At 39.1% G+C, this 11,466-nt stretch overlaps 1 non-coding gene across 1 annotated transcript; it reads right to left on the bottom strand.

Annotated features, from left to right (window-relative positions):
- Nucleotides 1–11,075: 11,075 nt before the first annotated feature.
- Nucleotides 11,076–11,148, bottom strand: TRNAR-CCU. The gene has a single exon. It is a non-coding gene; the product is annotated as a tRNA-Arg (tRNA).
- Nucleotides 11,149–11,466: the final 318 nt, after the last annotated feature.

An 11,466-nucleotide genomic window follows, 5' to 3' on the forward strand; every position in this document is an offset into this window, starting at 1 on the left:
CGCTAACAAGACAGGCAAGGGCGAAGATTTGAGAAACTTCCCTTTTGTCGGCTCTCCTCTTCTTCCTTTTCTTTTTCTTTCTTTTCTTTTTTTTTCTCTTATTGTTGAACCAACTTTCTTGCACTGCTTTGTTCCTGTTTCAAACAAAGAAAACTTATGAGTTTAAAATGTGGTGGTTAGTTTGTGGCCTTGAACTTTGAAGGCGGCTGCTTCCGCATTTGCCAAGATGACCGATTTCCACCCGAAGACCTTGCTTGTTCTCGATATCCTCTACTTGTTGCATTGCATGAACTGGTATTCCCCCAACCCTTATGTCTCATATGAATCCCAAAGCACGTCTATTGCTCCTACTTCGTGTACATGATGTTCTTTCTTGATTTAACCACTGGCCTCGGCCTTGAAGTTTATTGTTCCTTCACCCGCCTTGATAACTGATTCTCACTTGGAGACCTTGCTAACCACTTCCTTTGTTACCCTTAACACAGAAAATACCTCTGATCCGTTCACCAAGCACCCTCCATCTGATATGTACCAAACCTTTCGTGTTTTACCGAAAATACCTTTGATCCGTTCACCCCAAACCCTTCATTTGTTGCGTTGTTCATGAATTGACAAATACCAAGCCCTTGCATTTCACAAGGATCCCAAGGCATGTAGATTGTTGCCAACTCAGTGCGCCTGCTATTTTTTCTTACTTATGACGATTTGATATGCTGGCCAGATCCTGTTTTGTTCAATTGGAAAGCTGGTGGCAGATTTTGAAGTCATTTCTCACTTGTTATGACCGAATTGACTCAGGACGAGGAAGTAAACAAGACGAAAGGAACAGAGTAGAGGACAATGGAAAGAGATGATTCCTAACAAGAAAACTACAACGTAGAAACCTATCGGATGTGGACACCGACTCTGATGACCTTGACATGCATCTGCAGCCTATTCTGTTAAGAAAATCTGATGTTCAGCTCTTGTTGTACCTTTTTGCCGTGAAACTGGGCTTCAATGCTCCGCTTATCCGATTTGAATCACAATCCTTTTTCGACTTGTAGTTCCCAAAGGGTTTTCACCATCAAGCCTCTCTCATTTTGGGTCTTTCTCTCATCTCACCGTCGCCTTATGGTGCCCGTGAAGGTTTTCACCAATAAGACTCTCTCATTTTTTATTTCTCTCAGCCTTTATTGCCTTGTGGTACCCGTGAGGGCATTTGTCATCAAGACTCTCTCATTTTCCCTTTTTCTGCTTGGACCGGAGTGTTATTCATAGCATAAATCTCCTCTTCTTGCTCGACTTGGCATTCTCTGAAGACTGATCAGAAGGTCTTTCTTTGGACCGTAGTGCAGGCTTTTGGACGGGGTTAAAAAGAAAGGGTACCAAAGGCTCAAAACAATTTGACGTGGATTTAAAACTATAACTTTCGGGATCAAACCTCTTGCACAACCACAATTGCTTCCCCAGTTTCTTCCTTGGGGAATTTTGGACTTTTATTTCGATGTGACTGAACCTCATAGAGAGGCTGCCTACGTACCCTTTCGGGATCATGTCAAACGTAGTTCATGCCATAAAATTACTTCGTTGTTGCGATCTTTCCTGCTTCCACTTTCCTTTTCTTTCTTTTCATTTCTTTTCTTTTCCTTCTCTTTTCTTTCCTTTTCTTTTTCTTTTCTCTTCTTTTTTTCCTTTTCTTTTCTTTTCTCTTCTTTTTTTCCTTTCTTTTCTTTTCTTTTTCTTGTCTTTTCTTTTCTCTTTTTTTTTTCTTTTTCACTGTTTTTCTCTTGTTTCTCCACTTTCTTTCCCCGCTCGGGCTTACGAGTTTTATTATTGATTCCGAAAGAGGGGTATGGAAGAAAATAACCAAGGCTCAAAAGGGGTAACAAAGGATAAAGTGTTTGGATAGCAGAACAAAATGCCTTCGTCATTCCAATCTCCAGAACATGCCCAATACAAACTACATAATTAAACAAACATGAGGAAAGGAGTAACATCTTTTGATTGCACCAGATTTACTAACCATATCCACACATTTGCCTTCTACATTTGTCAATTACCCAGCACCATTGGACAACAATCTCGGTACCACGAACGGCCCCTGTAGACTTGGGGCAAACTTGCCTTTGGTTTCAAGCCGATGTGGCATGATGCATTTCCACAGTATTTCTTTATGTTCCGTCTGACCCAGTTTCACACAATTTGGGCTCGAAGAGATTTCAAAATCCCTCGACTGTCCTTACATCTTCAACATTGTCTTATTGCTTCTTTACTAAACTGACTTTTAAAACCAGGCTGAGAATTATGCGTGCATGTCATGTCACCAGAACCAGCATGAAAAGAATTGCAAAAGGAGAAAGGAACTAGATAAAATGACTAGAAATGGCGGGAAACAGAGAATTGCATTAGACTGACGGTGAAAGGGTTTAAACAACGAAACAAGCAAACTAGACTAGAGTTACAACCCTTGAACAAACCTAAACAGCACTACACAAGCTACTACGACGAGACAAACAAGACAAAATGAAAGGATAGAAGGGTTTGAGTCACAAGACAATATCCGGATTACAACCCTGAAATAACCCGGACAACAGAAATGACAACAAAATAAACCACCAAAACTCCAAGAGATGGAGCGTCTTTCCAATTACCAAGCATGACGTCTTAGCCACTGAATTTCACACCAAGATTGCTGGAATTTTCACAAGTCTTCATCACGTTGTTCTGAGCAAACTGCTTCTGGGTTTCTTCTGCCGGCTCATTCTCACGATCAATCATACCCACCATATGCGTCTCATTGTGCACAGGAGATGGATCTTGGCCAGTGTTTGTTGCATCTGGATTTTGCACGACGATGTCGCCTGCATCAATAAGCTTTTGAATTGCATTCTTCAGATTCCAACATTTCTCTATGTCGTGCCCCAGGGCACCTGAGCAGTATGCGCACTGTTGAGAAGGATCGAACTTCTTTGGAGGAGGGTTCGGCACTTTTATCTGAATCGGCTTCAACATGTCCAGTGTCCTTAACCGCTGAAACAGACTGGCGTATGATTCTCCTAACGGAGTGAAGGCTTTCTTCTTTCGTAACTTCTCATTCTTAAATGCTGGATTGGGCCGAAAACCTGATCTGGGGTGTTGCTGGGAAGCTCGCGGGGGTAGATGGGCATTATTTTGAGCTGGGTACTGTGATGTGCGACTTTGGGATTTCTGTGGAGAGAAGTAGCATCGGGGAAGGTCATCTAATGCACAAGGATAACCACGGGGACGATGTCGAGGCTGGAAGTGTTGATCAGGAAAACCTATCGGATCGTCTTTTCCGTTCCTCTTTCTTCCAACCAAGCTTACTGGTATGTTCTGAATGGCTTCCGAACAACTCACGATTTTGCCTGACTTGATTCCTTCTTCCACTAGCTCCCCCATTTTTAACACATCATTGAAAGGCTTACCCAGGGCCGGGATCAAATGACTGTAGTAGGTGGGTCCCTGGGCCTGTAGAAAAAGCTTAACCATTTCTTCTTCGCTGATCGGGGGACTGACTCGAGCAGCTTGCTCCCTCCATCTGAGCCCAAACTCATTAAAGCTTTCCTCCGGCCTCTTTTCCATCTTAGATAGCGAGGTGCGGTCTGGGGTAACACTTGATTTGCATTGAAAGTATCGGACAAAGTCTTGAGCCATGTCACCCAATGTAAGCCACTCATCGACATTTTGACGACCATGCCAGTCCAAAGCTGCCCCAGTTAGGCTTTTACTGAAATATGCCATCATCACGTCATCTTTCTCTCCAACAATCCTCATTTCGTTGCAATAGACCCTCAGGTGGGCTACCGGGTCTCCACGCCCATCATACAAGTTAAATTTTGGTACTTTGAATCCTGCGGGCAGGCGGGCGTCATGTGGCACAATCAGTTCTTTGCAAGTCATGCTACCCTGGCCTCCCACTCTTCGCTTATCCCTTAAGGACTGTTCTGTGCTTTTCAACTTCCTGGGTACCTCATCTCGCCCTTCTCTTCCCGTAACCCTTTCATTTCTAGCATGAAACTGTTCATCCTGGGAGCTCTTCTTGTATGAATCAAGGACCCTGTGGGCAACCTCTGGAGGGAGAAATTGGGCATTACGCGCTTTGAGTGGGTATGCATTGTTTGGGGTAGTGGATATGACAGGAGGGCAATACTGGGGAGAAGTAACTGGAGGATGCGTGATGGAGCTACTAGGGTGGTTGGGAAAATTGTGATAAGCAGGTGTATCTGGAGAATATGGAGGATCATCTGGCATTGTGTTGGGAGTTTGGGTAAGGGCAGCATCCGAAAAAATCGGTGGTGGCGGGGGTGGTGCCCTCCCAGTCATCCAGGCTGATACATGTCTGCCATGTGTTGTCTTAACATCCGCACCTCTTCAACCAACCCATTATCCCGTTCAACCAACTGCTGTCGAGCACCGGTATCAACCAACTCAGTTTTATTGTTGTTTGCCATTGCCTTTTGTCCTTGTGTTGTAAAGAAGAGTTACCATTTGAAAACCACAAACCAACCACCTTTCTGGAATGACATGACAAAATGAAACCATCACGTTAGTGTTAGGGCATTTAACATATTGGTACCCGCACATTTGGGGAGTGAATGCACCTAGGCAGTTAACAGTTCCTATTATGCTTTTGATCGGTCGCATGCGTCATCCCGGCCTTTTCCTTATTTCCAATTGCACACTTTCTTTTCGTTTTTTTTTCTTTTTTTTCTTCTTTTCACTCTTGCCTTTGTCTTCTCTTGTTCCTATTCTCTCCCTTTCTCGATTTTTCCTTTTATTTCTTGTTTTTCCGCTCTTTCCTTTCATTCTTTTTCCCATTTTTCCCTTTTTTTCCCATTTAGTTACGGTCGAATCCTATGGAGATTGCCTACGTATCACGACCCCGCGTAAATCAGACCAAGCGTAGTTCTTGCAAACAAATGCGAAAATAAGGAAACAATTTTTGGGGAATTTTTCTCAATTTTTCATTAATAACAACTGCGATTACAAAAGCTACCAGACTATTCATTTTTCTTTTTCTCAAAAAGGGGAGTTACACAAACAGACTCAAAAACAAAAATACAGACTCGATTAACTAGGAATACATCAAAGCTTCAAACCCTGGGGCCCGCGGGGCATCACTCGGCATCGCCACGGGCCTGCGCAAGACTGAGAAGGTTTCAATGTCAACTGGGTCATCCTGGACAAGGAATTTTAAGGAAAAGTGTGACTTATTTAAAGAAAACTGACTATTTAATGACTTATTTTGACTTAAAAAGAAAAGTGGCTATTTTGTTTAAAAATGTTTATTTAAGGAAACAAAGGCTCGCCAAATACGGCCTTTCAGCACTTCCGGGAGGGAGACTTTAAGGCTGTGCCCGAAAACCATTTAACAATGACTCAGGGTGGCTGTTCTCGCAAAAACAGCCTTCTGGCGCACTTTTAGGGACATGCGGCTTGTTTTAGACAAGAATGGCCTCACCTGACTTATTTTGACAAAAAATTAAAGTTTTGACATTATTTGGCTATTTTTGAAAAAGGGTGGTTGGACCCGATGAGGGTTGCCTACGTATCTCACATCCGTTGAGAATCAAACCAGCGTAGTTCGGGCAAATAAAACTAACTATTTTCGAAAACAAAACTCTTTTTTTTGTTGGCAAATACACTATTTCTGAAAGCAAGACAAACTAATTTGAAAATAAAACTCTTTTTGTTTTTCTTTTCCATTGGCAAACAAAACAAACTAAAAAAAATACTTTTCTTTTTTCTTTCATTTTTCTCAAAAATCCGGTAGAATTTCGGCACTACTTGGACATTGGTTTTTCTAATATAGGTAATTAACTCTCTACAATGCTATTTTCTCTTTTCCCCTTTTTGTTTTTCAATTTTTCCAGATATTCAAAAGTCGGTCAGCATGCGAGTCCAAAACAGATAAATGCACAAGTAGGATGCATCAGGATGGTCCATTATTCCGGGTACACCTGTCCTAGACGGACCCAACCCCTGTGTTGAGTCCCCTAAGTCATATGCACGTGATGCAAATAAGCGTTCCTACTAGGGATCCGGCATGAGGTCAGGTTATTCTAGGTTCAAAACCTGGGTATATGTTCTAGACTGTGCACCCGAGCGGACAACTCGAGTCGAGGAGGGGGCTACGTACCGGGAACCAAAAGGCCATCCGGCTTAGTAACTTGTCCGGTCTCTTTCTTATTTTAAGATATGACACTAACAGAATAGGGAGTCTCCATCAGTGAGGACATCCCCGGAGGTGAGAAGAGAAGGGTTTCGTAACAACTCTATATATACAATTCAAATAATATCAAAGGGGTAAAAAGCAACATTTTGCACATTAGTCCCAAACATGGAGGAAAATCAGATAAAGCCAAATACAAAAATATATCTAAGGTCGAATTCTGAACCCTGAACCGAAGTTCTGGGTTTGTATCCCCAGCAGAGTCGCCAGAGCTGACACACCTCCTTTTTTCCTACTACACCCCGTGAAGGGTATAGTAAAAGGAGTTTTTCCAATTAAAGGACAATCAAAACAGGATTTATTTATTAAAGATTCAGAGTCGCCACTTGGAAGATTAATGGTGTCCCAAGTCACCGGTTGAATCCCGAATCGAGGAAAATATGACTCTATCAACAGTCCGCGAACCAGAAATCCGAGTAAGGAATTCTGTTAACCCGGGAAAAGGTGTTAGGCATTCCCGGGTTCCGTGGTTCTAGCACGGTCACTCAACTGTCGTATTTGGCCAAATATCTGATTTTAGTACATGTTTTTATCTTTGAACCGCTTTTATTATTATTTTTTAAAGAGAATTGCAACGCCGCGAAAATATGTCTCGAACCACGTCACATAAATGCACCCGTGGTTTTTGACACATTTCGACTTCGTTGGGATTTGAATTTGGGTCACATAAATGTGCACCCGATTTTAGGAAGGTAAATTATTAAAGTACGCGCCTAAAGAGACTAACGCGTTATTATCTTTGGGGAAGGCCGTGAAATTCGTTAAACGGCCCGTCCCGAAATCTAAGTTTTTTAATACGAACATTTATCGAGGGCCCCGCCATTTATGTGTTTTATTTGGCGGGGCTCACCTCATTTATTGTTTAAAGGCCAATCCTAAAGCAAATTACAATTTTTTACCCAAGTTGTCTCTAGTAATAAAAATAGCCCTAATTAATTGGCATGTGGGAGAGGTCCAAAATTCCATAGTTCATTTTTCAACCAATTAAGCCCAATAACTGAATAAACGAAGCAGGACATTTCCAGCAATGGGTTCAAAACAGCCCAGGTTTCATTATACGCGGATTGGACCGCTTGGGCCTGTAACAACTCATATATCCGGTATCAAATTAAATCTGGCTCACTGATTTACTTTCACAGCCTGGACAGTCAAGGCTTTGAGCCAAGCTCAAACGAGATTTGTTAAGTAGCAATTGTAGGCTATATACATTGATTCAAGCCTTTTGCTATTGACAGTTATTTAAGCTATGGCTAACACCAGTAATTATAGTGAATTAGGATTGTTCAAAGTGATTATCAACTACTGGCAAAAGCAACTTATTAATGCTATTGTCATTATCAGCCTAAGATCATCATTATACAAATCTGAAAATCTATATAGTCCAGTTTTATTCAATTAACGCCAACTGCTACTTCTATCTGATCGTACTTGTGAGTTAACAAAACAATAAACTAATGCCTAATCAAACTAACGCTTGATGATACACACTTTGAATTTCACACTAAGTTGAGATAACACCACTAAATACAAGAAAACTCATACAATCTTAAGAAATACTCGAATTAGCTTAACAGTCCCTAGTCCAAACCAACCTAAAGCAGTCCTAATTATACAGGCTCTATATTTATTGTTCGTATAAGTAAAAATCAAACTACTTCAACACATTACATATTATTGATATCTATTTGACTACAGTAGTATAATCGTCCATACATGCACAGTCCAGTCAACAAGTGTATCGGTATTTCATTTCATGTCCATCTCAAAGAGCTACATCAATTTGAATTCAAGTGTGTACCTGGAAATGTAAGATAACAAGAGAGAATAGAGAGGTCAGCAATAACTCAGCAGATCAGCAGCCACCAACATCAAACAGGGCCAAGTTTAGGTCTAAATCAAAATCACAATGCCCAGGAAGAAGTGAACTCAACCAAAACACTCTGAATCTACTCGAAATTGGATTAGGAAGTTACAGAACACCTTCAGCAATCAAAAACACCCAGCAACAACTCGAATAAATCCCAAACACCTTCAAATGCTTTAAACCTTCGAGTACAGAACAGAAACAGAGAAATCCGAGCTAGTTCTGATCCTAAATGAGCTAACCAGTTGAATTAAGAGCTGAAATTTGAGAAATGATCTAAGGAAGATCGATGTAACAGTTATTTTTTTTGTATTTTTCTGTGGCTTTTGTGTATTTTTTTTTGTTTTGGAGATTTTCTAAGATGAGAAAGAGAATTTCAGATCTAGTGTTTGAATTTGAAATTCAAATTTAGCTTCTGGAAACTAAGACTATTTTTGGGGGGAATTTTTGGGGTTCCAAACTTGCTAATGCAGGCAAATAAGCTGCCTTTTATAGGCAAAACCTCAGGAGGAAGCTTCTAGATCTCACTCACACCTTTCCCCCTCTTTTATTTTCAGATTTTGATTATTTAGTCCTTTATTTTATGACTTGTTACTCAAGTTACTGCACTATATTTTTGGTAATCATAACTAAAGCCCACTTCTAGAAGGGTCTAGGGTGTTCTAGTTTCAATTTCTATCAGATTCCCCATGCTAAACTACCCATATTACCCTTCCATCAGCCCTGAAATTGCTAACCCACCCCAACCTGTTAACTAACCTAAATTTTCTAACTAACCTTAGTCAGATAACTATGGTTAAGTACTCAACAGGGGCTAAAGACTCAGCTTAATCATTCATACCAATTAGTCAGAACAAGGAGATTAAATCCAGCCAAGTTCAGCAATTCAAACGTGAAATTATACTGAACAAAATCAAATATCAAAATGAATCTACTTGTATCTAAAACATGAACGAAACTAGTCAAATTGCCATGAAAGCCATTGTCAAACACAAAACCCTAAGATAAATTAATTCCAAATTGGGAACAAAATCATTGCCAAATAACTAACATAGATGGAAACATGACTTAATTAGAAAACAAAAATCAGTTGAATTCAAATAACAAAGAATGAGAAGAAATTCACCTATGCACGACCGGGACGGAGACTGAAAACTCGATTCGAGCCTCGGAACAATGTTAAGCATTTGTTCTTCTCAAAGAACAAACGAAAACGTTGTTTCGTGACTCGAAACCAATGCCAGACTCAAGAAATCGAGCAAAAATCGAGCAAAATGAACTTCTAGGGTTCTACCGGCTCTATGATTTAAAATTCGAGCCGTTCTGGTGATGTTCGAAGAAATCTGGTTGGGTATTAGGAATGAGGAAGGTTAGGGGATCTGTGGTGTTATTTTGGAGCCGTTTGGAGCCGGCGCCGCCGTGCACGGTGGTGGCGACGCCTAGGGTTTGGTAGATTTGAGGGGATTGGGTAGGATTTGAGGGGCGAGGGGTTTGGATTTGGAAAGGGGAAGACGAGAAGAGGCTGTGGTAAAATTTTGGGGGCCATTGGGTGAGCGCCGCAGGCGGAGACGATTTCCGGCCGGCGGCTCATGGCGGAGAGTGGCGGAGACGATGGTGTTTTGCCGGCGTTACGGGAGGGGGGGGGTTACGGGTACGAAGGAAGACGACATACTGTCTACGTTAAAGGTTAACACTTATTTTAGNTCGACTTCTAGAATTATATTGCTCAATTTCCAACTACACTAATTCCTAATTTAAATGCAAACTAAGACAAATTACAAGTATAAATGCAAAAGAACCATTTTTGTTATTTTCTTTATTATTTTTTGTAGTATTGACTACTATTTAATCCTAAAATGTGACATTAACCCTACATGCAAATGCCAAGTATTTTTATATTTTTCATGAATTAAACAATAATAAACGTGCACAAACAAATGCAAACAATTAACAAAACATGCCACAAAAATCCATAAAATTGCAAATAATGAAAAGAAGTTATTTTGTTTTGAATTTATGGGAATAATTCATATAGGACAAAAATCACATGCTCACAACATATAACTTGTACTACTCGCTATGCAGTTTTAAAAAAAGAAGTAAGTTTTAGACAAACGATTGAACAAATTATACTCGAAAGGAGAATAAATGATGGTGAAAAATGGCTGAAAACTGTCATTATACAAATTTATATACAATAGGCTATCATTATACAAAACATATACAAAAATAAATTGTCATTATACAAAAAAATACTAAATAGAATGTCACTATACAAAATATATACAAAATAGACTGCCACTATACAAAATATATACTAAATAGACTGCCACTATACAATTTATATACAATAGACTGCCACTATACAAAATATATATAAAATAGACTGTCACTATACAGTTTATATACAATAGACCGTCACTATACAAAATAGACTGTCACTATATAAAATATATACTAAATAGACTGTTACTATACAAAAAATATACAAAATAGACTGTCACTATACAAAATAGACTGTCAATATACGAAAAATATACAAAACAGACTGTCACTATACCATTTATATACAAATAGAGTGTCACTATACAAAATATATACAAAAATAGAATGTTATATAAAAAATATACTAAATAGACTGTCATTATACAAAATATGTACAAAATAGACTATCACTATATAAAAATATACTAAATAGACTGCCACTATACAATTTATATACAATAAATTGTCACTATACAAAATATATACAAAGTAGACTGTCACTATACAAATTAAACTATTACTATACAAAAAATATACAAAATAGACTGTCACTATGCAAAAAATATGCAAAAATAGTCTGTTATTATACAAAAAATATACAAAAATAGACATTATGACATGCATTACATATTTCATTCAATTCTTAGCTAATACTTATCAGATCCAGAAGTACAAAATACAATTTAAAAAGGCAAAAAAGGGTTGCTCTATCGCACTAGGTAGGGATCGAACCTACGACCTTTAGCTTAGGAAACAAGCGCTCTATCCACTGAGCTACAAGCGCTTATGTTGTCATACTCATTCCTTTCGGCTACTATATGCAATACGTTTGGGCCGAAGGGCCATTTTTTGTAAGTAGGACAAAACATGGGCTATTAAAATTTTAAGGGGCTATAGAGGGTAGTTTTTTCTATAATAATTTACATATCTATATGGGCTTTCTAACAGGAAAATTTGGGGCAGTCGACGTTAACTCTAATCTATAAATTCATAATATATGCTTGTACATTTACTTTGATCATATAAATATAATCATAAATAAGTTTCCTATATATTTTCACCTTATTTAATTAGTATATTTGTTTACCCTTAAAATCGGATA

Source organism: Nicotiana attenuata, unplaced genomic scaffold (genome assembly GCF_001879085.1).
Source record: "Nicotiana attenuata strain UT unplaced genomic scaffold, NIATTr2, whole genome shotgun sequence".
Classification (NCBI taxonomy): Eukaryota; Viridiplantae; Streptophyta; class Magnoliopsida; order Solanales; family Solanaceae; genus Nicotiana; species Nicotiana attenuata.